General features: G+C 44.1%; 1 long non-coding RNA gene across 1 annotated transcript in view; it reads left to right on the top strand.

Annotated features, from left to right (window-relative positions):
• Positions 1–23,388, top strand: part of LOC125331810 — a 43,203-nt gene that overhangs the window by 18,365 nt on the left and 1,450 nt on the right. Inside the window, exon 3 of the long non-coding RNA XR_007206206.1 lies at positions 12,934–13,159. This is a non-coding gene — a long non-coding RNA (uncharacterized LOC125331810). The remainder of the gene's footprint in view (positions 1–12,933; positions 13,160–23,388) is intronic.

The raw sequence follows: 23,388 nt of genomic DNA, 5'->3' as shown, positions 1-23,388 counted from the left end.
GCTGAAAGGGCTGACCATGAACCACAAACAGAATAATTGGCCCAAAAAAATCAAATGCCTAATGCTAAAAACTGTGTGGCTGATAATGTAGGAATAATAGGCTGGTAATGTAAATGGAATTTAGCACACCTGCCTTTCCCTCTCCAGAGTTCAAACCACTCAGCTGATGTGAAGAAAATGTCTTAATTTTTTCATCTGAAGAGCCACTGATAAACAGAGCCATGTCCTTCCAGCTGTGGTGCTGTAAGGGTGATGTGGAAATGGGGACAGACAGGAATGGGCTGATCCATCTAGACAAGGGTTCTCAAAACTTGGCATCAACTTTGAATGTGGAGAAGAGCTTAAAAAGCCCAAAAGAAAAATCTTGAGAAGTGCCTGCCTAAAGGTATTCTTTCATTTCATGGGGCTCACTCAGATGGTTTTTGTTCAACTCATTATCACTGCTCTATGGAGAGGAACATCTCTAACATTCAAGGTATCAAAAGATGTTTGTCTTTTCTAGGATTTGTGTTGCTATTCCTGAGATTTGTTAATGCTCACAGGCAGACTCATGAGGACTTTAGAGCTGATTGTAGTAAATCAGTAGCAAAAAGACTGAATGAAGTCATGACAGGATTTTAATTGCTTTATGGCAATTGGTAGAATCAGCATTCCTGGACCTCATTATACTAACTACTCTGTGAAAGTTAAAAGGAAAAGATTCAGTTCTTGCTCCAAAGCTTTATAGTCCAAACGCAGGTTATGCATTCTGGAGTGCAGGGAGGGGGATTGGCTGCTGCAACGTGCATTTGGATTCTCTGATGGTTTTGTGCTGGTGGTAACACAGAAAAGAGAACTGGTAAAATCCAGTGGGCCCTTTATAGCAGGGTCTGGACAGATGTGCCAGCTTTCAAGTGTCACTTGTGTTTGAAGGATCCAGTCAGGAATTTTTCATATATGATTGGGACACTGTTTAAAAATAGGAAAAGGCTCTCTTTGAACATACTTGTAAGCCACCACATGTTTGCATGTCTTACCTTGTCCAGAAAATTGTTCATGTCTGTTACCTGCTTAAAGGTCTGTGAACAACCTCTGTTAACAACCTCTGTTAACAAGCTACAGCTGCACACTTTTAATGTGTGACATTTTGGCTTTTTGTACCAGATTTTTTCTTCAGACAATTCTGAAAGCTGCAGAGGACTGAATGTTTCATAAAGGATTATAGATTTTGGTTCACTGACCCCCTCCCTGGCTGCACACAGTTTCATCAAACTTATAGCAAGCTGCTTCAGGACTTCAGGTTTAGGCCAGGGGGTCGGTGTCTGCTATGGTTCAGGATAATAACAGTTGTGACAGCGTCTTGCTCTGAACAAGACTCTCCAGGGCTGCCTTAGCAGAGGCCATTAGAAAGAAGCAGATGTGTCTCAGTGCTGCTTGGATTGCTGCAGGTATAAATCCTATTACACAGCCAGAAAGGCACCTCGGTGCCTATTTCCGGCACAGTCACATAATGAAGCATTTCAGAAATTTTGTTTATAGAGAGCTCTTCTTTTGTGTCTTTGAATTTATAACACCTAAAGCTTTGACATCTTGCTGCTGCATTATTGATACAAATCATGAACTTATTGTACTCATTGTATTGTATTGTCCCCTGTGTTCCCCAAGGGGGAAATTACTCATTGTCAGCTCAAGTCTTATGCTCCTATTGGAACTTCTTACTACTCATATTTTGCTCTGTGGAAGACTTTTGCCTACTAGCAGTAAACAATACAAAGAAACTTCAAGGTTGGGTGATGTCAGCAAGAGGTCTGTGCCGCATTGCTATTTGGCTTTGTCAAAAAATTTATTTGCTAAAAGAAGCTATGTATGTCATAAAGAATTTGGGGATAATGTTTTAGGTATTGCTGTGTTGGGTGGATTGACTAATTCAGAACAGCCTGTTATTCCTGATAGATACAAAGATGCTACAGTCTTGAAGAAAATACATCAGGGAGTGTGGGAACAGTCAGTAGATGAATGGATGTAATTGCCAGTCTGGCAGAATTAAGGAAATGGGCTCAAAAGTATCTGGTTTACAAAACAGACCCTACCTAGAAATACAGGTGATGTAAGCACAAATGAGCAGCTGTGCTTGGGGATATCACTGCAGGAATTGGAGAGGCTTTCAGAAGCTGAAATGTGTCAGGTAAGGAAGAAAAAGGGGCTGTACACATTGCTTTTGTGTGTTCATTTGGATGTATTACTCTTTCCTGTAACTAACTAAAAACCTGGTGCTCAGTGAGCTGGGTGGTCCCCAAACACCCCTGGAAGAAGCTGCAGCTGCTGCAGGGATGCCACAGGAAGAATGTCCAGGAAGAATGAGCAGGTAGCTGGAATCCAGATATTTGAGTTTATTCAAGGGCCTAAAGCACAGTAATTCCAGGGTCCAAAACCTTCCACTGAAGGGGTTCATCTGAACACAATTTATGTGCAGTTTTACATCTCCGTGTGCTGCCTTGGCTCAGGGTGGCTGCTCAGTGCCTTCTGTGTGCTCCCTGCAAAATTCTGGTGCTAGTCCTGTGTCATTTTAGGAAACTGAGTGACAATGAGAGGCCAAAGACTAGAAATCCTGCATTTTTTCTTTCAGCTCACCACACAAGTGGTGTTTGGGGATACTACTGGTAGCAGCAGGTTTGGAGGGTATTTCTCTCCCTGGAACTGAACAACTTGGACTTGCAGCGTTAAATCCAAAGTACAAACTGTTGTGTTTGCCAGCTTGCAGACACTGAAACGTGTAGGGTAACGGTGAGAGGCGTCAGAGCACATAATGCTGTCACCTTGAGAGTGGAAAGGCTCATGGCACTGAAAATTCATAGAAAGCATCACCCAGAGATGTGATGCTGCAGTGGAAAAATCATGATATTTCTTTATTTGACCAAGTCATCTATGAAAGGCCATAATGGCATAGCTCAGTGTCATTGGCCTCTGCTTTTACAGAGTGTTTTAATCTAATTATTTCACGTGGCCAGAGATGGCTTTAAGATGTTTGACTTGATTTTTTTGAACAATGGGTCTGTCTGAATGTCTGTCCCTTGTTACAGTAAATAATCTAATGTGTAAAGATGCTAAAATCAAATTAGAGGCAGACAGACTTCAGCTCAGCCTTTCTGTCTGCAGGCAGGAGGAACTGTGCTGTATGCCTTAAATCTGAAAGCCAAAAGGGCTTCCAAGAAAGTTACTAGTAGAATAATGTAAGAAAAACAGCCTGTGCTCAGCAGCCTCATTGTTTGTGTGTTGAGAATCCCATTCAGCATTTAATCCAGCTTTTTGTGCTTGTAGTAGTAAGAAATACTCACTGGGGAATGTTACAGTGGAAACATTTGTAGGACAAATTTTTTGTAAGGACAAAAACAAGCTGCAGAGGACAGATGCCAAAGCATTGTGGCTTTTCAAAATTACTGTGCAAACGTAGCAAATGAAGTGATTTTTTAATTTGCATGATACCTTCTGATCAGTATTCCATGCACTGACCCCCAGAACTAGCAGGGTGGCCATCCTGGGCCACACTTTGTCCTCTCCAGTGAGAGGGGGTGTCATGATGGGCGTCCCACTCCTGCTGATCTGCCAGAGGGCTGCGTAGTTTGGATGCAGCTCTTTGCTTTTATTCCTCAGTTGCTGTGGGGACTGTTTCTTCACACCCCTCAGCCATCAGCCTCGTGTTTCGTGGGCCAAGGGTTACACATGAAATAGGGTCTAAGTGTGTTTTGATGCTCACAGCAGACACTCAGTGTTTGCAATGCACTTTCACAATGCTGCGTTTGGCAAGAGGGGTAACACAGTGCCACATGGAATTAATTTCCTGAAACAGTGGAAGCACCTACTTTCTCAAGTATTTTTGCCACTATTGAAACACTAAACCACTTGTACAACAGTTGCTGTTTGCTGTAGCTGGTGATTCCCTACTCCAGAGGCACATAGGCAGCAGCAGCCTGGTACCAAGGGTGCACTCAGATCTGCAGCCACAGGCTTTGGCAGCAGAAAAGATAAAGCAACATTCAGGAGCTGCCTCAATCAGTTGGGCAGTGCTGCCTGGTGTTTTGTACAGGGCACAGAAAACCAGGAAGGCAGGAAGGAATCTCACAGGCTGAGGTTGTAATCTTTCCTTTCAATCCAAACCCCCCTTCCTCTCGAGGGTTTAGAGCCTATGGTGACCATAAGGAGGCTTCAATGGGCTCCTTCAGGCACTTCCAGAGTGAGGAAGAATATCAATTTCCCCCTGATTTCCAGAGGGAATTCAGAGTCTCTGCTGGCCTGAAGTGTTGCTAGAGGCTTTTGACCACGTGCTGTCTGTTATTTGAACTTGGACACTTGGGATTTATGTGCGAATGGTACAACTTGTCACTGGGGTGAGGTCTGGATTTCAAAAATGGATGGTGTGGCTGGTCCTGTGCTAGCTGGTGTTCAGAACATGTCTGTGGCTGATTGCTGAGGTCCTCTCCAGCCTCTTGGCAGGAAGAACAACTCCAGTTCTTCCTCTTGGACAAGTAAATGTACATGTGGGAGTTCAGTAAATTCAGGCACTCTTTGGAAGTCTCAACTTGTGTGGGTGAGGCCACTGTTGAGAATGATGAAGCTGTGGTCCATCAGATCCTCTCACTGCATCCCCTGCTGAAGGCCAATCAGCCCCAGCAGGAAAGGGAAGGACACACTGCTGGGGAAGTTTGGCCCAAAGTTTTTTTTAATGTCTCCAGCTTTTCTCTAATCCCCAAGCCAAGAAGCTAACTGAACTTTCAGCCTCTTAATATGAGTGGAGAGCATCCTGAAAATAATTGCTGCAAACAAAATTAATCTGGCCCTGCCTGCAGGACACCCCTGAAGGATTGCCTCCAAAGTGCTTGGAGTTAGATAAGAAGTAAGCTCTCTTTAGTGATGCGTGTGCTTTCTAAATAAACTCCTTTTAAACAGACTTGCTGTTTAAATCTGTTTATTTACTGTGGCACATTGTGCAGGTTATATTTTAAGGAGCTCAGCAACCAACATCAGAGCTTTTACATAAGTGAGATCTGAGGAGAAATGGGAGTGAGATTTCAAATATCCCATTAATCTTTTCACTTTAGGTCTGAGCCAGCTTCAAATTGCACCAAGCTGCTGCCAAGCGTGAGTGAGTTTCCATCCAAATAAAGGAGACTTGGCAGGTCTGAGCTGAGTCTTTGTTTTCAGGAGTGTTTCAAGGAGAGTGGGATGGAGTGGTGGTGGTGGAGGCTCTGCCGAAGCGGCGCAGGGCTCCGTGACTGCCGTGTGCCAGGCAGCCCCAGCTGCACATGCTGAAGACACTCCTGGTTTTTACATTTCTTTGCCTATGTTTTCAATCTGTGTTTGCAGAGGTGGCTGTTAAATGTTTGTACATGGGAGCCTGGAGTTTGATGTGACTTAATCCTACACATGTGCAATACAGCATCTGCCAGCCTCTGGGATTTAGGCCTTCACGCCAAGGCTTTACCTCAATGGGAACTGCAGGGTCTTGCAGCTTTTGGATCAAGTTCTGCTCCTGTGCACTTACAGTGGACCTGAGTTCATTATGTTGGTCCTGTGTAATGTGAAGGCAGAGGGGTTAGAAGGGAATAACTGGAACCACGTGCTGTGAGCAGGGTGCTGGCAGCGCTGCGGCCGCCAGTGCCCTGTGAGGAGCCGAGAGGAGGCCTCTGGGCCAGGGGACGGGTGCAGCTGCAGTCTCACAGCCTACCCAAGAACCAGAATGGCCTCTCTGGTTTTGCCTTTTATTTCTGGGGTTGTGGATGGAGTCAAGCCTCCCCACTTCACAGAGGGCAAGCAAGAGCTGTCTGGAGGGACAAGCTCTTGAGATTCTGCTGAGGGAGAGGGAGCTCCCTCCATCCAGCATGTTACCAGCTCAGGATTTGTGCATGCAAAACCCCTCCTGGTGTCTGCCTGCTTTGTGTTCTCCACAGTCAGCTGTTTGCAAAGTCTTCCCAAACACTCTTTCCTTGAATTTTCCTTGAAAGGGGGACTTTATGACAGGAGAAGTGAGGAGGCCATGGCTTCTCTTGTCTCCCGCAGACATAAATCAGGGTATCTGCTGCACAGTGTGAGCATTGGCCAGCCTTGCCAAGATTCCAGGTATTAGTCTGGAAGTATTTGGCTGTGATCTGAGTGATGACATCCACCTAAGACCTCATTTGCTGAAAAGCACTTACTGCTTCTGGGGGCTTTGGAGTATTTGTATCACTTCTTGCAGAACCTAAGGATTGAAAACGAAAATTTTTGGAGTTTTACCTGTCCTCGTTCTTCCTCCCCTGTCATGCCCTTCCCACTCCAATGAATGTTTTCACTGTGGATATAGGGACTGTGAGCAAAGAAAATAATTGAAGAATTCCCTAGAAAACACTGGTATTTTTGGCAGACACAAATTTTGTTAACATCTTGGAGGCTCTATTGCCTGGAAAGCAGGTCTCGGTACCTCTGCTTTGTGTTCACACCATGACTGCTGCCCTCAGCCTGACTGCTGACTTTGCTAAGCTAAAGCATTAAAATAGACTCAATCGTTTGGTGCCCACAGGCTCTTTTCTCTCAATAGCATCTGTTTGATTTTAAGATGGCCCAAACTTCTTCAAAACACAGTAAAATTATGTAGCTGGATAAAACCTTTTCCAGGACAGTTTTTGTGTACTTTTCCAGCCCAGTGACTCACACCTCTTTGTGGGGTTGTGGCACTAGGTACCTGCTGCTTTTACTTCTCTGCCTGGTAACGCTCTTGGTTGTCTGTGGACACAGTTTTCTCCCCTTTTTTTCCTACAAAACTTGGTGGAGAAAAGCTGCTGTACTTGGATTTCCCTTCATCCTCAGCATGCATAGAGCAAATGCAACAACAGATTGTGGTACATTCTCCCACCCAGAGCTTTCCCACTTTTTATGGATCTCTGGGGTGCCTAAGGCCTATTTCTGGCATTCCCTCTTTTCCCTTTCTGCTGACCTTGGCTCTCCTCACACACACTCAGCTATTCCCTGAAGTCAAGCAGCACATCATCTCTGGTGCCTGTGGTACACACAGGAAGCTGAAGTGCACAGCTTTTCCACACCTACAGAATTAGGTGTTAGCCCCTTTGTATGCCTGTGAAAAGCCAGCACTGGAAGGAGGATGGAGACTTCACAGTGTTATCACCTGTCTGGCCACTTAGCTAAAATCCAGTCCAAGTTTTGCTGAGGCAGAAACTTGGCCACTGAAGCAGCAGATGCTGCTGAATTTCTGAATAAAATGTCACTGTGTGTTGGCACAGAGAAAGGCGTGTAGCGTCTTGCAGAGCAGCCAGCAAGGACAATATTCCTGTCTGGGAACTGAGTGAATCAGGAGCAAGCCCATGTTTTCTGCTCCTGGTACCTGGGTTGCCTGTCTGCCTCCTCTGAAGCCGATCTGTCGCTCTGGCAGAGCTGCTTCTGAGGTTAATCTGCTCTCAGAGAAATTGGAAGCCAAGCAGCAACTTAAATGGGCAGCCCAGGGAGGGCTTTTTCCACAAGATTGTCTTCCATTGATGCTACACACTGACACCTGCTGAGGCTTGTGGTCCTTGTGCCACCTTCTCCATAATTAACATGACAGAAAGGACACATTTTATCATCTGAGTGGTTTTTAGGGGAGCTGTACCTTCTTTAGGAACAGCTCAAACAGGTCCCCCTGTGCTAGATAAGAGGCTGCTTCCTAGAACATTCCTTTTGGGAAGAGGATTTGTATGTAGAGGAATTTCATCTTGGGTGGAATGAGGAGCAAACGCAGGTGTCTCTTTTATCGCTCAGCTCGCTCTTGCAATCAAAGTTTCTTTCTAGTAAATGCTGGTTTGTTCTCAGAGAAACCTTGGATATGATAGATTTTTTTAAAAAAAGGATTTTGGGACTTTGGAGAAGTGCAAAGTTTTCTCTACAGCACACCTCTTAATCCCTGGAAATTGAGCTGCCTGTGCAGCAGCACAATGCAGGTGGGTCAGGAGGGCTGGTGTCTCTCTGGCTCTTAATGCTGTGCCAGTGTCACTCATAGCAGCTGCCCTTCCCTTCCCTGGCCATCTCCAGCCCTCCAGGATGGCACTCAGCCCCCGTGAGAGTGTGTGTGCAACTCATTGCTGTATCAGATCCTGAAAAGAACCCCAAAAGTAGAGTGTAATGTTGCTGGGAGGAGTGAAAATTGCATCAGTTTTCAGGGCAAAAGAATGTCAACAAACCCTTCTTGAGCAGAGTGTCTGATGAGGGCCGGACTGGCCCTCTGATTCTTTCTCTCTCTGTCTTGTTCAAATGTGTATTGATAAGCTTTGTTTCTTCCCTCACCTTGGATAAAACCCACCAACCTCTACTGAATGCCTGTTGGGCTGTTGTCCCTTAGCAGTCCCTCAGTCAGGAAAAGGTTCTTCCCCCAGGAATGGTGGGGGCTGAACAGGCTCCCCAGGGAATGGACACAGTCCCAAGCCTTACAAAGCTCAAGAAGTGTTTGGACAAAGCTCTCAGGCACGTGGGGGGATTTTGGGGAGTCCTGCACAGGGACAGGAGTTGGACTTTGGTGATCCTTGTGAGTCCCTTCCAGCTCAGGATATTTTATGATTTAATTACTTGTATTTTTGGGTGGTCACATGCACTCCAATCCTCTCTGGCTGATGCCCTTGTTGGAGGTATCATTGCTTCTGTGGAAGGTGGGATTCAGCCAAGTGAAAAGTGCTGCAGCCAGTGAGAAGGCCTACAAGAAGTCATCATCTGTATGTTGATTTCTTTATTTTTTCTCACAGCACAACTTGTCTGCTGCCTTTCTGCTGCTTCCTAAAGAAGACAGGTGTATTTGTTTCCTTTTTGAAGTAGGAAATTTTAGGAAATGTGTTTTTTGTTTTGCTTGGAGGTACCTAAAAATTGTTACATTAATTTTAAGTCCAGTGTTGAATAATAACTGCCTGGAGGTTTGTTACTTGTGTAGCAGGTTGGTGCCTGATGTGATTTTAAAAATGACCAAGACCCGAGAGCAAGAATTTATAGAGAAGAGATAAGAAGATTTTTATTAAGAGAATGTGCTTGCCTTTCAATTTATTTTTTTCTCCTCCTTAATATTATCTGGGGCCAAAAACATCCCAGAATTTGGATTGTCCTGAACATTGTCATTCTCAACAGCACTTTCAAGGGCAAATGCCTCCTGAAGTGCTGAATAACAGGTCTTGTATCCATTCTTCAGAGAAAATCCTGTGCAGTGCCCTGAAATTCTTGCTCGTTCCACCATCTCCTAACCTGGAATGTAATTTTCCAAATAAAGTGTCACTGATTCTTCACCCAGCACACAAAAGACTGTAAAATGTGCATCCCTCAGGGTGGGGTTTGGACCCTTTTCTTTGGCTGGGGCTCATTTGGTTGTCCAGGTGCACCTTGGTCCTTGTTGGTGCCTCAGGTGCTGAGAGTACCAAAAACAATCTCCTGGCCAAGCCTGTATGAAATTGTGCCCTGTTATGCTTCAAGCTCAAAAGCCTTTTCTATGGCAGCTTCAATGTTTCTGTAGTGTTAACTATTTTAAAATTATTTGTCTGGATGATGTGTGAAGCTGAAGTTTGGAAAGAAATATAAAGGTAGCTGCTAGGAAGTTTGAAGATTAGAATAGTGTAACGGTAGATTAAAAAAACTTTTTTGTTTTAATCTTAGTTGTTCTAAAGTGGATCTGATCTATGAGATAAGGGAGACTTGCTTTTGAAGCAGAAAGGGAAACAAATATGCAAATAACTAATGATTGAGGAAGCATACACTTAAAAACTCCACCACTCCAGCAGCGTGTTCAGGAGATCAACATGCATATCCCAACAAACTCTGTTAAAGCTCATGGTTTGTTCTGGGGGAAACCCAAATCAGCTCAAATGCCATCAGACAAGGACCTCAAATAGTTGCTGTATTTTGAAATCCAGGCCTGCAACTCTTCTGGTTATTGATAAATGTGTATCCTGTACATACTGGGATGTAATGGGAAGACTCTCTGCTGAGCAAGGTGTTCTCTCTGCTTCATCCCTGCAGCCCTTGTTAGCTGGGCCCATGGGTCTAGATACTCTCCTGGGTTTCTGCAAATGTTCTGCAATTGTTCCCAATTAAGGGGCATGATATTTGCTTTGGTCTCTTTGATCCTTTAAAAAACACCACCAGCAATTTAGATGTTTATGGCACATTTAATACACTTGAACTGCTGTGCTACTGCTATATCATGTCTGCAGATCCCATGCACTGTATTGTAAACAGCAAATTGTGGTATTGGCATTTCATTTTAACTCTTGTGATAGTCTCTTGCAGTTCTAACAGTAATGGTATCCTGGCTACTTACAATAAATGTTGTAAGTTTAACTAAGAGTCTTTCCAAATAGAACTTGGGGGAATGTGTAGTAAGAGCATGAGAAGCAGAAACAAGCACCATACCTTGGGGGTAGCACAATCTATGCTCTCTGTGAGCAAAAGGATCCTTGTAGCTGTGGTAGATCCAATGAAATGGGATTTGGCTTTTTCAGGATTGGGGGAGAGAATTGTTGCTTGTTTACTGCTGTGATGCTGCTGTTGGTACCCAAAGAAGGTGATGTCTGTACATTGTTCAGAGAGGACTGCACAAGGGCACCTGCATATGTGGGCATTTTTTGGGATACCAGCAGCAGAGGTGACTCCTCTGCACCCCCTGCAGCGCTGCTTTGGCTGCTCAGGCGGTGCTCATGAACCCTCCCGCAGTTGTTTACAGCAAATCCTGCTTGAGGGGGTGATTGCCAAGGGTTTTACAGCTTTAGGGATGTGGCATCTCACCAGCGACTTGCTCTCCAAGGCATTCCTAGTGTTAGATGAGAAACATCCAAAATAAGTTGAAGTAAAGGACGGGGATGTGGGGTATAGGTGAGTTCTGTCCTTCAGCCCAAATGAATGCAGTGCCTTGGACTGCTGCCTTGCTCTGCTGCCAAATGTAACTTGGATAAGAATTAGAACCAGGTTCTTGATGGTTTGTAATCACATAAGATCTCATGATGCTTTTGAAAATGTGTAGCTGCTAACCCCAGCATCCTGGCCACTTTCCAGCTCACAGAATTACCGTCTGTCTTTCCTGCTCCCTTCCGTCTACACCCCTGTAGTTTCAGTTAGATAAGTCATTCCTTACTTCTCTCCAGAAAAATGCACAAGCCTGTGTTCTCCCCACAGAGAAAACCTCCCAACATCCATGGTATTTTTTTTTTTATCTAGACATCATTTGCTTTACATTGTTGTTTTGTTATCTAATTAGTATTATCCTGTCAGTGCACCTGATGCGAACTGTCTAGTTCTGGGGCCTGAAGGTTTGCAGGGAGTGCAGCACACAGTTAATTTATTAATCTTCTAAACTCTACACGCAGTCAATTATTTAGACTGGGTGTACCAGGCTTCTCAGTGGTGATTTTTGTCCAGAGGATGTTGGTTTACTCACCTGTACATGGTGATACAAACATCAGAAGTTGGAGTCCTTCATGACTCATTTCTGGCTGCCGTGTGGTTTTTGCACAGTGTTTCGAGGAGCACTGTGGGGATGCTGAAACAGGGTTTTCTTACCCTGCTGGTGAGCAAAAGCACATGGCATGGGCTGACCCAGTGTTCTGGAGGCGGTTTGGGATGTGGAGAGTGTTTCAGAGTGGCTGCAGCAGTGCCTGGCACGGTGACATGACACTAAAGGAGCTGACCTTTGTTAGGCTCCAGCCGTGCGTGTGGCGGCCTCAGCCTGGGCTCCAGAGTGGGAGATTTTGAAGTCCTTAAATGGCTGATTTTTCCTGATATGCTGTGACAGTGCCCCTGTAAAACAGTCTGAGCTTCGTGGCTCACTGCATGTGATAGCAGAGGCATTTCTAGTGCTTTTCAAACTCAAATGACTTTTTACACTTCAGCAAAGAAAGCAAGTCCTTTACCCTGGGATGTGAGCTGTGAACAGATGGACAATGATTTTTCACCAGCCAGTCTGTTGTCAGAGCAGTGATTCTCATTGACAGAGAAGTTAATAAACATTAGGAGGATATTCCACAATTGACATCTCCAGTCCACTGCCTTAATACTGGTTGTAATTCAACTCAGGACCTTACAGAATCTTGTGTTTCCCAAGCTGTCATTTGAATGTGTTGGATGGAATTAAATCCAGTCAGGTTCAGATGTGGAAAAATTGATCTTTACTTTCTGTACTCAGGCAGGATTTGGCTGGGACTGTAAATTTTTGGAAAGAGCCTGTGCAGCTACAGTATACTAATGGTTTGGTACTTAGATTTGCTTATGGAATACACAAAAGGTGTGATATAAATAAGAAAAGACTACATACAACAATGGAAGAAAATCAACTGGGAATAAAAAACTGTTCTCAGAATCTCTTAAAGACACACTGTATGCCTAAGGAGGAGAGTTTAATTAAACTCCAGGGTGAAATGCATCCCTGGGGAGAGGGCCAGCACATGGCTTATGAATCAGTTGCACATTAACCTGTTTCTTCTAGTTTAGAAACAGACGTATGGGGTAAGTGTTTGCTTCTCTGATCGATTGCACTGAACAAATCAGTGCCCCTTGATGTGTGCAGGGGGATGGTGTTGTTTAGGACTTGGGGTGTTTTCCTTCCATTTACCCCTCTGTTCTGTTTCTCTTCAGCAAACCCCAGACTGGTTCATTACAAGAGCATGGGGGGACAGGACAAGGGGGAATGACCACACGGAAGAGAGTAGGTTTAGAGTAGATATTAAAGAAAAATCCTTTACTGGGCAGGTGATGAGGCACTTGCCCAGAGAAGCTGTGGCCGCCCCATCCTTGGAGGTATTCAAGGCCGGGTTGGATGGCTCTTGGAGCAACCTGGGATGGTGGAAGGTGTGCCTGCCTGTGGCAGGGGATTGGAAGGAGATGGTCTTTGAGTTTCTTTCCAACCCAAACCATTCTATGAGTGTTTCTATGATTTCCCACTTGATGTTATTATCTTTCTCCTTTCAGCTGCTGAGGAAAGCTGCTGACCTCCACTGCTGCCTTGTGGAAGTCTGTGTGTGCCAACAGCCCTGAGGGAGACCCTGAGCACCCTGTGCTTGGAAGGAGAAAGTGCAGAGGCAACACCCAGAAGTGTCTGAGCTCTGCAGAGGATTGGAGCAGGTGACTTGCGTGTCCCAAAACAGCTTTATGGAGGATGTGCCAGTCTGGGGATCAATCTCGGCCTCAGAGGAAGGTAGGAGAAATCATGGTATTTACCCTGTAGAGAGGAGCACCTGCTCAGTGTTGCAGAGTACTCTTTGTTCTGATGAGAGCCCGTGGAAACACTGGAATAAAACCATTAGGATGTTGTGGCTGCTTCCTGCCTTACTTTCTTCACAGTCTGTTGCAGGTGTAATGAAAGCAAATGTGGCCCATTGGGCAGCTTTCTACTCAGGGGGGTACTGTGAAGGCTGTGATACCTATTAATTTGATAAAAATAAGTATGGGGCAAATCTTGATCTGTTCCAAAGCCATCTGTGGAAAATGATACATTCTCAGTCAGATCAGCTTTCTGTGGTTTTTTAGAGAAGTGTCTTACCAAGCCTGATGAACACAATTCTTTTACGTCTAGTATAGATGAAAGGACATCATTCTGCTTCAGAATTATGGCTAAGTAAGTGAAGTTGTTAGGAAAAGTCAGTTCTTTACTAGCCCTAAGTAGTCTTGCTGGTACGACAGACAGTAGCAGGGAACAGATAAACAGTACAAGCAGAAGTGTGTTGGCAAAAACATCACACTTTGAGATTGAAGTAGTATCAGTGAAAACTTTGAGTATGAAGAGAACAGGCATGTGCCAGAGAACAAAATCTTTCTGGCTAGAAATTGCCTAAGTGAAAAGACAAAAACCAGACCTTGGAATGCTACTGATCAGGCACTGTGTTAGGTAAATAAGCTTGGTAAGGCATTAAAGCAGCTTGAAAGAGCCCTAAAAGTGAGTGATAAGTTTTTTGTGGCAACTGAGTGTTTTCCTGACTCGTATTAACCTGGACTTTTGCAGGAAAAGTGGCTTTGTGGAAGTTCAAATAAATTCTGTGTGTGTGAGCAAAGTGGTTGTACTGTGCAGGTCTGGGAACACCAGGATCACTGATTCCTGTGTGTCCTGTATGGACAGCCTCTGCAGGTGAAGGGAGAGCTCTGGAGCCCCAGGCAGACAAACTGATCAATAACCACATGGAGCCCAACATTCCTAAGACAGATCTGAACAAGTTTATTAAACCTATGCTAATAATATAAATGAGTGATTTTCTGAGCTGAAAAATCACTGCATTCTACAAATCCCCATTTAGTTCTCTCTGGGTAAAATTGCATGGTAAACATAAGCAAAAATCCATGTCTATTACTTAGAGCTGATTTAATTTTTCATACAAAATGTTTCAGTAAAAAGGAAATAAATTGGGCAGGGCGTTTTCTATGCATGGGGGCTTTGCAGTGCAGCATGTTTGTAAATAAGTGCAGAGTTTGGCATTTCACAGGATCAATAAGGCACATTATAGAAACTCGGAGCCAGGAGTGTTTCCCATCCTTTGTGTGCTGGGAAGTCTGGGAACAGATCAATGAGTTTCTATCAGCATTCAACAATGCCACAACATCTCTCTGAAGTAATTGGGCAATTCACAGAATGAAAGATGCCATCCAAAAGCTCTAATACTCGTTTCTGTAGGAGGAACATTTATCTGGTATTGAGGTGTTCTGGGAGATCAGGCAGTCATCCTTCTTTTTCTTCTTCTTCTTTTTTTTTTTTTTTTTCTTTTGAGGTAATTCACTTCCTTTTAAGGTTACAAGTAAACAGACTTCAAAATGACAGCAGAAAGGAGAATGTTGTCTTCTCATGGCTTCACCACTGATGCACAGAACAGCCTTAGGTTGGATCACTTCTTTTTGCCCAAGGGCTTTGAAAGCAGGTCCAAAGCTTTCATATTCCAGTGCTTGCAATACAGATGGACCAGAGAATGTCTTTATGCTTGTTATTATTTATGTCTTTCAGTGCCTGGAAGTGAGATGTGCTTGGTTACCAGTGTCTCCTGTTTCCCTCCTTTGCTGCTGAGCTGTGAACAGTTGTGCTCATAGGGGAAGGAGAGAGAACAGGAGGTGTTTGTGCTCAGGACTTCCCCACAGGGAGCACGCAAGTCTCATCCCTGTGTGTCTTAGTGAAAATGCTGAGAGCTGTACCTCTGTGGTGACATGGGGAGCAGAGCATCCCCCAGTGAACGAGGGCTGCTGGGTTAAGCCCAGCTTGTGATAAGAGGAGGGTCTGCATTATGTTCCTGCTCCGTTAGAAAGTGTCAGAGCTGCTTTGGGCTGAGAATTGCCATCAATGCCAGAAAGGAAGAGTGAGCAATACCAAGCATGAAGGCTCCTGAGACATGTCACTATCACACCCTGGTCAGAGACCTCAGGAGTTTTGTGGCGTGGCCAGCTGAGAACTGGAAAACTTGTGTGCAACATCCCCTTGTTCCTTCAGTCATACTCCATACTTCAGCAGCACAGGAGGAACCTCAGGACAGCTGTGGGCATCTCTGTGGAATTCGATGACTCTTTCTTGTGCTGTCACCCTCTCTAAACTGAATGTGAAGTTTTGGCCTGAGACAAATTGTGCCAAATATTGGAGGTTCAGGCTGTGCTCCAGCCCAGTGGCCTCTGGTCCTGCTCAGAGCAAGAGCGAATGGAAATGGCTCTTTCAGCCTGAATTCTTGTCTGGGAGGGGTATTAAAATATGTCACACTGGGAACACACTTGAATTCTTAAACACAAATCACATTTGAAACCACACAGACCTGAAATTATCAGGTAGGTTTAAGATCTAGAAATTGTGTGTGTAAAAATCAAGTGCAAGCAGCAGTGAGTGCATGCAATGGCTTTTGCTAAATGTTGTCTGTTTCTGGAGAAGGGATACCCAGAGGGTGGGTAAAGGGTGTTTGTGGTGCTATGTGAAAATTAAAATCAGAAACTGAATTAATCTCTGGAATAAATTCCTGTTGTGGAACTGTTTCAGGAACGGCACTGGTTTGGTGTGTAGAACCCCCTCTAGTCTAGTGGTCTTTTCCTTCCTCACCAGTCAGAAACTGCTGGTTTAGTCCTTTTTTCCATTATTTCCACTTGCAAAGGAGCATGTGGCCACCATTGCTTTTCTAGTGTGCTCAGGCATCACTTTTAGGAAGTATACAGCACAGAAGGGGAATTACCTTCTCCACCCTTCCTCCCCCAACCCTTGGACCATCCTTTCTCTCCTGGCTTTATCTCGATACATGCCCTGTATCAAATGGCATTTCCTAGCTCAGTGCTCGTGTGGCCATGTCTGGGAGGTGCAGTGGCAGCTTGGTGGCATCCTTGGTTCCTCTGAACTCAACCTGTGCAAAATGCAATCTGTGCAGAATGTCTGAAACGTGAGCATGTCAAGCACAATCATTATCAGTGGAAACACAGACCTGGAAGAATATTATTCATTACAACATGGGGGAGATTGAATCAAACCCTGTTTTATTTGTTGAGGTAGGAGGTTTCTCCTCATGGTGCCAGCAAATTCTTTATTTGCCTCACTAAGGTATTCTTCCTAGTTCTGAATTCTGAATGGTTTCAAAATAAAACTCATTTTAACTGTGCCAAATACTTTCTGTCATTTCTTCCTTCTCTTTCAGAAGTGAATCCCTTTATTTTTCTCATAACTTAGTTCTAACTCTTGCAGTTCATAAATTGAAGGGGGGGATTGCTGGATTGCTGCTTTGTTATAACATGAAATTCACTTCGTATGTAAGTGTTTGTTTTGATATCTGCTTCAAAAGTCAGTCCTGAGCTCAGGAGAATGAACCATTATTTCTTTCAAGCTGATTTAGTCCAAGTGGAAGAAATTGCCTCTCTACTGCAACATGCACTGCAGAACCAAAGAGCTCTTGGATAATTTTGCTGAGGTTGCAACAGGGTCTTGCTTATAGTGCAGAGCTGATATTTATTGTTCAGCATTTTCCAGAGAGCTTAATACATGGTTGCATATTAAAATAGAGATAGGAAAGGATAGTCTGTGACATGCAAGGTAGATTTGACAAGAAAATCCCTTACATTGCCCAGAGCTAAAGCAACAGTGATGAAAATGAGGCAAACCTGGCTGATGTGCCTCAGCCCCAGGTGACAGAGGGATGATGTGCCAGGCAGTGTCTGCCCATGTTTCATAGAGGTGGCACCATGGGAACCTCCAGCTGGACAGTGATAACAGCAATGCACAGTAGGGCAGGATGTGATGCAGCCTCTCCCAAGACTGCCCTGGCCTTTGCATTTCAGCTCAGGGTAACACCAGATTGTGGTTTGCTTTTCTGTCTAATCACTCATCTTCAGGCACAGGTGCAAAAGAGGAGACCATAGAGAGAGGGCATCATTGAGCAGTTACATTTTCATAGTTCTTTATTATTATTAACACTATTTTTATTTCATGTTATTCAGCTAAAATTAGCATTCTGTCTCCTTGACTGCCATCTCCCACTCTCTGGCTATTTGGCAGTTAGGGTTGGGGGTTTGTTGTTGGTTTTTTACCTTCCTCACTAACTGGGACATCAATTGTTTGAGCAAGAAGGAATTAGAGTAGGACAGATGGCACCACCTGCTGCTAATGCTTTGCTCCTTGAAAGGTTTCCTGGCCATTGAGTCCGTTTTGGGCAAGATGAGGAGGAGACAGCCAGGTTTATCAACTTTCCTTAAATCCAGAGAGTAGCTATTGTTCTGGTTCTCCTTCTCTCTCTCTCTCCTGTGAGCAGCACTGCATCCCATCTGCTGGTGGCAGGCAGAATAAGATCCCGTTTTCTTTGAGGCTTTAAGGTCTTCTGGTTCTTCTGCCGTTTCTGCTTCTGCTTTCCAGCTTCTGCTGCCAGCTCTGTGCCTTTTTGCCTAGTCCTTCCCCTCCTTGAGAGTCCAGTTCTGGACTGCACTGGCCAGTTAAGGGAGGATGCCAGCTGGGGAGGAGAAGGAGGAAAGAGAAGATGAAAGGAAAAGGTCAGGAATTGCTGTGGTCCCTCCGTCCTGTGTGAGCTGTGTCTGGCAAAGCTGCTGGTCCTGGCAAGATCAGTCTCTCCATGTGATGTTCACTGGGCTCCTTCCCACAGCTTACAGGGAGTTCTTGAGAAAAATGATACCCACAAACTAAACATGAAGAGTACAACCTACTCACATCTTTCCAAACCTGTTCCAAGTCCATTTGTCTAGAGTCTTTACTGAACCTGATTATGAACAAACCACAATAAAAACCCCCTGATTTCTCTTCATAGAAATTAATTCAAATGGAATCAAACAAAAATGAGAAATTTCTACTGGAGATCCTCAGCAATTTTCTTAGCTGAGTTGTGCCCAGCAGAGTGACTTTGGCTTGAATCTAAGTGAGGATCTAGCTCTTGTATCCAGTTATATGCAAAACACTCACTAATTATGTGTATGTCTCATCAGGTGCCCTGTCAAAAATCCCAAGCAGACTGGAAGTCAGGAGGCAGCTATGGTTAGTCAGGCAATGAATGGCACTATGTCCAAATATACATGGGAGCAATAAGCAGTCAGATACAAATGAATTTTTAATAATTACAAGTGGTAGCTGACATTTTTCCCCCCCTCTCTTGAAAATGGCATCTGCAGCTTCTGAAATGTAGAGAGGCATCTGTTGTTGGGGGAAACATGCTCTGAAGTCTGGTACTTTCTTTGCAAGGGGCCAGAGCAATGGGTCTTCACAGAGCAGCACTATGTTCCTTGCTTATGGGGTATTGAAGAAAAGGGTAATTTTTCAGAATTATTATGTTAAGAGAACAACACCAGCACTTTGAGGCAAGGGCTTACTCAAATAAGTAACCATGTAAAGAAATACTAATTCTAATGGATTTCCTGTACATGCCATATGGATACAGGAGTATTCAGGAAGTGACTCACCTGATTGTCCTCATCCCAAGTGCCTGCAGAAGAAGAAGTTATTAGAGAAAAGTAACTTTCTTTTAAAACCAAACAAAAAATCCCCATAAGAAACAAAACCATCAGGGGCTATGGTAGGCAATTTAAATACTTTTTTTTTTAATCTTAAAAGCATATACCCATCTTATTCCTGGTGGGCTTTGCTTTAGATGTTTTTCCTAGAACTCTTCCTAATTAGCATACTGGCTGCCATTTCCCACTCTTTAAATTGCAGAAATCATCCACCTTCTGATTTCTGGCGACAACTTAGTAGGGAAATGTTTCTGGAAATCCCAGATTTTTATCACTACTTTAAAAACATCACCTATGTGTATTCAGGGGAAAAAAAAAAGCAAACCCATATTTTTTTATGCTGCAGCCTTTTTGAGCTAACTCCTCACTTTTGTCTATGCTAGTGTATCCCAAAAGGGGAGCAGGGACCTGGAAGGGCTGGCTGATGCTGCTAAAGTTGTATTACGATATTGCCACTAATCTGTCCCCCAGTTCTCTGCTTCAAGTCTGGTGTAATAAAAACATGTAGCAATGAAAACTCTGCTTTCAACGAGCTCAGGGTTTTGCTGTGTTTTGGGTTACAGCTGCAGGCTGATTTCCTTCCCCTTCATCATTCACAGATCAGGAATCCTTTTTCTTTCTCGTAAATTAACAGGAGATTTGGGAAAATCCTAAGTGCAAACACACTTCTGCCATGAACAGCACCAGGTACCTGTTCAGGTTGTGTTTTTTCAGTCCCGGTAAACTCCTCTGTAAGCTCTTGTTCTGACAAAGCATTCGCTTAATCTTTGCCATATTAATTTAACCTAACAATCCATGTCGGTTCCTATCTGGAAAACCTGTGAAGAAATTGATGCAAAATGACCTCTTTCTGAAGCCTGTGGAAGAAATGCTGCTGAAGCTGAATCCTAATCCCATAGTACAATTTTAGTGGAACCGTAAATGGGAAAGCCGAGCAGTCCATCTGGAGGAGGCTGCCCGATGCATTAATTTCCCATTCCGCCAGCTTTCCCCACCTGCTAATGATGTGTTTGGCTGTGGGAGGCTGCCCTGCTGCCTCCACTGCTCCCAGGAGAGGGCAGCTCCACTCCTTGGGATTGTGAGAATTCCTGCGGGAATTGTCAGCGAGTTTCGGGGTCGTTATGACCAAGCCAGGAAGCGAATCCTGAGTTTGCATCCTCATGGCTGTTTGGAAGTGAAGGGTAGTCAGCAAGGGGCTGCAGCTTTGGAGGGAAAGAAGGTATGTTCCCAACTGGAACATGGATTTTTAATTCCTGGCAGGTTGGTTTGTGGTGATCTGTGCTGTGGCTGAGCTACCTGCCTCCTGACTTGCCTGTCTTTAAAAAAGGAGATCTCAGTCTCTGTCTTTAGTCCTTCTCTGTGATGAGGGAGCTGCTCATTGCTCTAAAGCCCTTCCTTGTGGCAGGATAAGGGGAATGGCTTCAAACTGAAGGAGAGCAGGTTTAGGTTGGATAGTGGGAAGAAATTTTTTACTGTGAGGGTGGGGAGGCCCTGGCACAGGTTGCCCAGAGAAGCTGTGGCCACCCCATCCCTGGGAGTGTTCCAGGCCAGGTTGGACAGCGCTTGGAGAAGCCTGGGATAGTGGAAGCTGTCCCTGCCCGTGGCAGGGGCTTGGAATTGGATGGTCATTAAGGCCCCTTCCAGCCCAAACCATTCTACAATTCAGAAATACATTCTAAATTCTAGCTATATACAATAGGCTCGTGATTTCTGGGAGAAGGTGGAAGCCACTGGAGGCAGCTGTTGGGGTGGATGGGATTGTTGTAGCTGCTGCAGAGATCACAGGGAGAAGATGCTACCTGTGACTTGTTTTTCCACATTCATAATACTTTCCAAAAAGTGAAAACTGGGGCCTTGGTAACATCAGGACTCAATCTTTCAATACACACCTGTCTTGAATTTTCAGATGAATAGAGGAACCACTAGTAAGGGCCAATAGAAAATGCTGAATGCTGGAGTAGCTCAGAACAGAGAAATGTATGGCAAGATCTTGATGCAGATCTCGAAAACTCTTCCTTTTCCCACTTGGTCTTTCATTGAATGCAAACTGGAATTTTCTTTAGGTTAGAACTGTGATATAACACATGGTTCTGAGGAACAGATACTTTGTTATAGAAAAAACCAGGGGGTTTCAATCTGTGAGCTGTCAAAAGAGTGATGATAGTATCTTATGAAGTGTGGTTTGGGCTTCATCTCATGTTTGACTACAGAAAATTGTTGGAGCACTGACAAATGGTGTTAAGGGCAGCATGATCTACAGCATTTGAGTCATGGTTGTGTTCTGCTGTGGGCTTCAATGTGAGTTACTGGATGGTGCATCAGTTTCACTCTCTGAGACAAAACATGAATAACACTGAGATCGAAAACTAGTTTTAAACTGTAAATATTGTTACTGTTATTAAAGCATTTTTCTTTTTCTCCTTTTTGTCTGTAGTCTCAGGAAGTCTGAATTACTGTCATGTGAATCTTTTCCATAGCTGGAAAGAAAAAGTCCATTTTGACTGGATTTTATAAAATACTTCCTTTCATTAAGATAAAAAAACCCAAATTAATTTGGATCAAATCCTTGATGTAGTCTGGAAAGAAGTCATTCCCATTTTTAAACATGTCTTGAACATCAGAGTAGCAAAGGAAATAAAGAGCTGGATTTATACAGAAGTGTGAGGGTGAGAGATGGGAAGCAGTGAAGGTACTCCTCAGATTGTGCACTTTGGGGTGATGGCCTTTGCTGAAGATTGGACAAAATCCTACCCCAAAGGACCTCAGCAGCCAATGTTCAAGCCACCATGGGCAGAGGCTGCAGGGGTGTTCTCAGCCTTTCATTAGTGCCCTTTCATTTTGTCTAAAGAACTTGAATATTCATGAAGCAGAACCGACCCCTCGGTGTCCTGCCTGTTAAGTAGATGCTCTAATCAGGCCAGAGGACTTTCCTTCCTCTGCCAGCTCAGCCACTGTTGGTCTGGGTTACAAACTGGATGAGCTCCAGGCAGAGAGGCTTGGAAGAGAGGCCCTGGAGTTTGCTTTCCTGCTTCCCTGGGCTGCAGAGTGGTGAAGAAGTCACTTTTTGGGGCTTCTCTAGAGGCATTTCATGCTCACCAAGAGGATGTGCTTGGTGGCTTGCACAGCCTCGGGACACACTCCTGTTCTATGGGAAAGCACTTCCTGGAAAAGGGAAGACTTATTTTAAATCTCTGCTGTGAAATAGAGAATAGATGGATTTTCCATAGTCTGTGTAAATGTCCTCGTTGTGTTGGGTACAAGGCTGGGAGTCTAGCCTGAAAATAACATCATTTAGCTGCAAACCATGGGAGAACTCAGGCCCCTTTTAAAATATCACCACATAACCTCCTTCCCTGGATGCCTTTTCTCAGCATTAGGAAGAAATGTCAGTCCCTGGCTTGGCTAGCTGATATTTTGGGTAAGAGTTGAGTCATCATGTTCCCAAGCTTCTGTTTCTGCCTTTCCTATTTCTCGATAACCCTCTGAAGCCATGTTAGCAGGCCTGAATATTGAGCTGTTCTGTGCATTGCCTTCAAATATCAGTGTTTTATCCTGGGCTAACTTGCCAACTGGTTGTTTTTCAGTAATTTGCATCTCTCATGTTATTTTTTCCCCTAAATATTAATTTAGCTCAGAAAATAGAGCACATTGTGGGTAATCTCAGAGAGCTGAGCTCTTCTAGAAGCTGATATGAGATAAGCTGGTTCTCATTCTGTTGCAGAGGGAGAGCAGAGGACCACACATGTTCATTTGACATCAGGAGCAATAATCTGGGTAGCACATGAAGAATTAACAAAGTTCAAGGCATCTGAGCACAACAGGGATTTTTGCTTTCCATTTGAGATTTTGAAAAAGCAATGGTATACTGTTTAAGGTGATAAACTTTGATACTAATTTAGGTATTGCTTCAACAAGCCCTTAGCTTGGGTATTATAGTAAAGTGTGTTCAAATGGAAGTAGTCTCATATCCTAACAAAACAATGAAATTAGAAAACCACTTCTTGATCATTTGGATAATAATAGCTTCTGATCTGTCCAGACCTTATCTATTGGAGAAGTCAGGTAGAAATCCAGTTGCATACATTTCCTCTTGCACCTAGAATTATGTGGGACCAGAAGGAAACACAGAAAAGTGAGGAGCTTAGATCTTGGGAAAAGTTTTTAGTGAGGCTTTTTCAGGAGGGGGAGTGGGTTGTTAAAAAAGCTTTTTTTTGAGAAAACTGTGCTGTTGTTCATGTGCTGCTTGTGCAGTGGGACATGTAGGTGGCAGTGGACCATTGTAAGAGCTCCTGCTTGTTGTAAAAGTCTCAGATTAAAAGGGGAAACTGAGGAATCTGTTGGAATATTTCTGTCTGGCACTCTTCATGCAGCCATTTGAGGACCTGAGTTCTCACCTCAATAGTGGAGTGCAAGTGCTGGCTTCATGATCCCAAAGATGGCCCTCATTAGAGCTGCCAACAAAACCCTGGCAGCCTG

This window comes from Corvus hawaiiensis, chromosome 11 (genome assembly GCF_020740725.1).
Source record: "Corvus hawaiiensis isolate bCorHaw1 chromosome 11, bCorHaw1.pri.cur, whole genome shotgun sequence".
In the NCBI taxonomy this organism is placed as follows: Eukaryota; Metazoa; Chordata; class Aves; order Passeriformes; family Corvidae; genus Corvus; species Corvus hawaiiensis.
The sequence above is the reverse complement of the archived record's forward strand: the minus strand, read 5'-3'. Positions and strand labels throughout refer to the sequence as shown.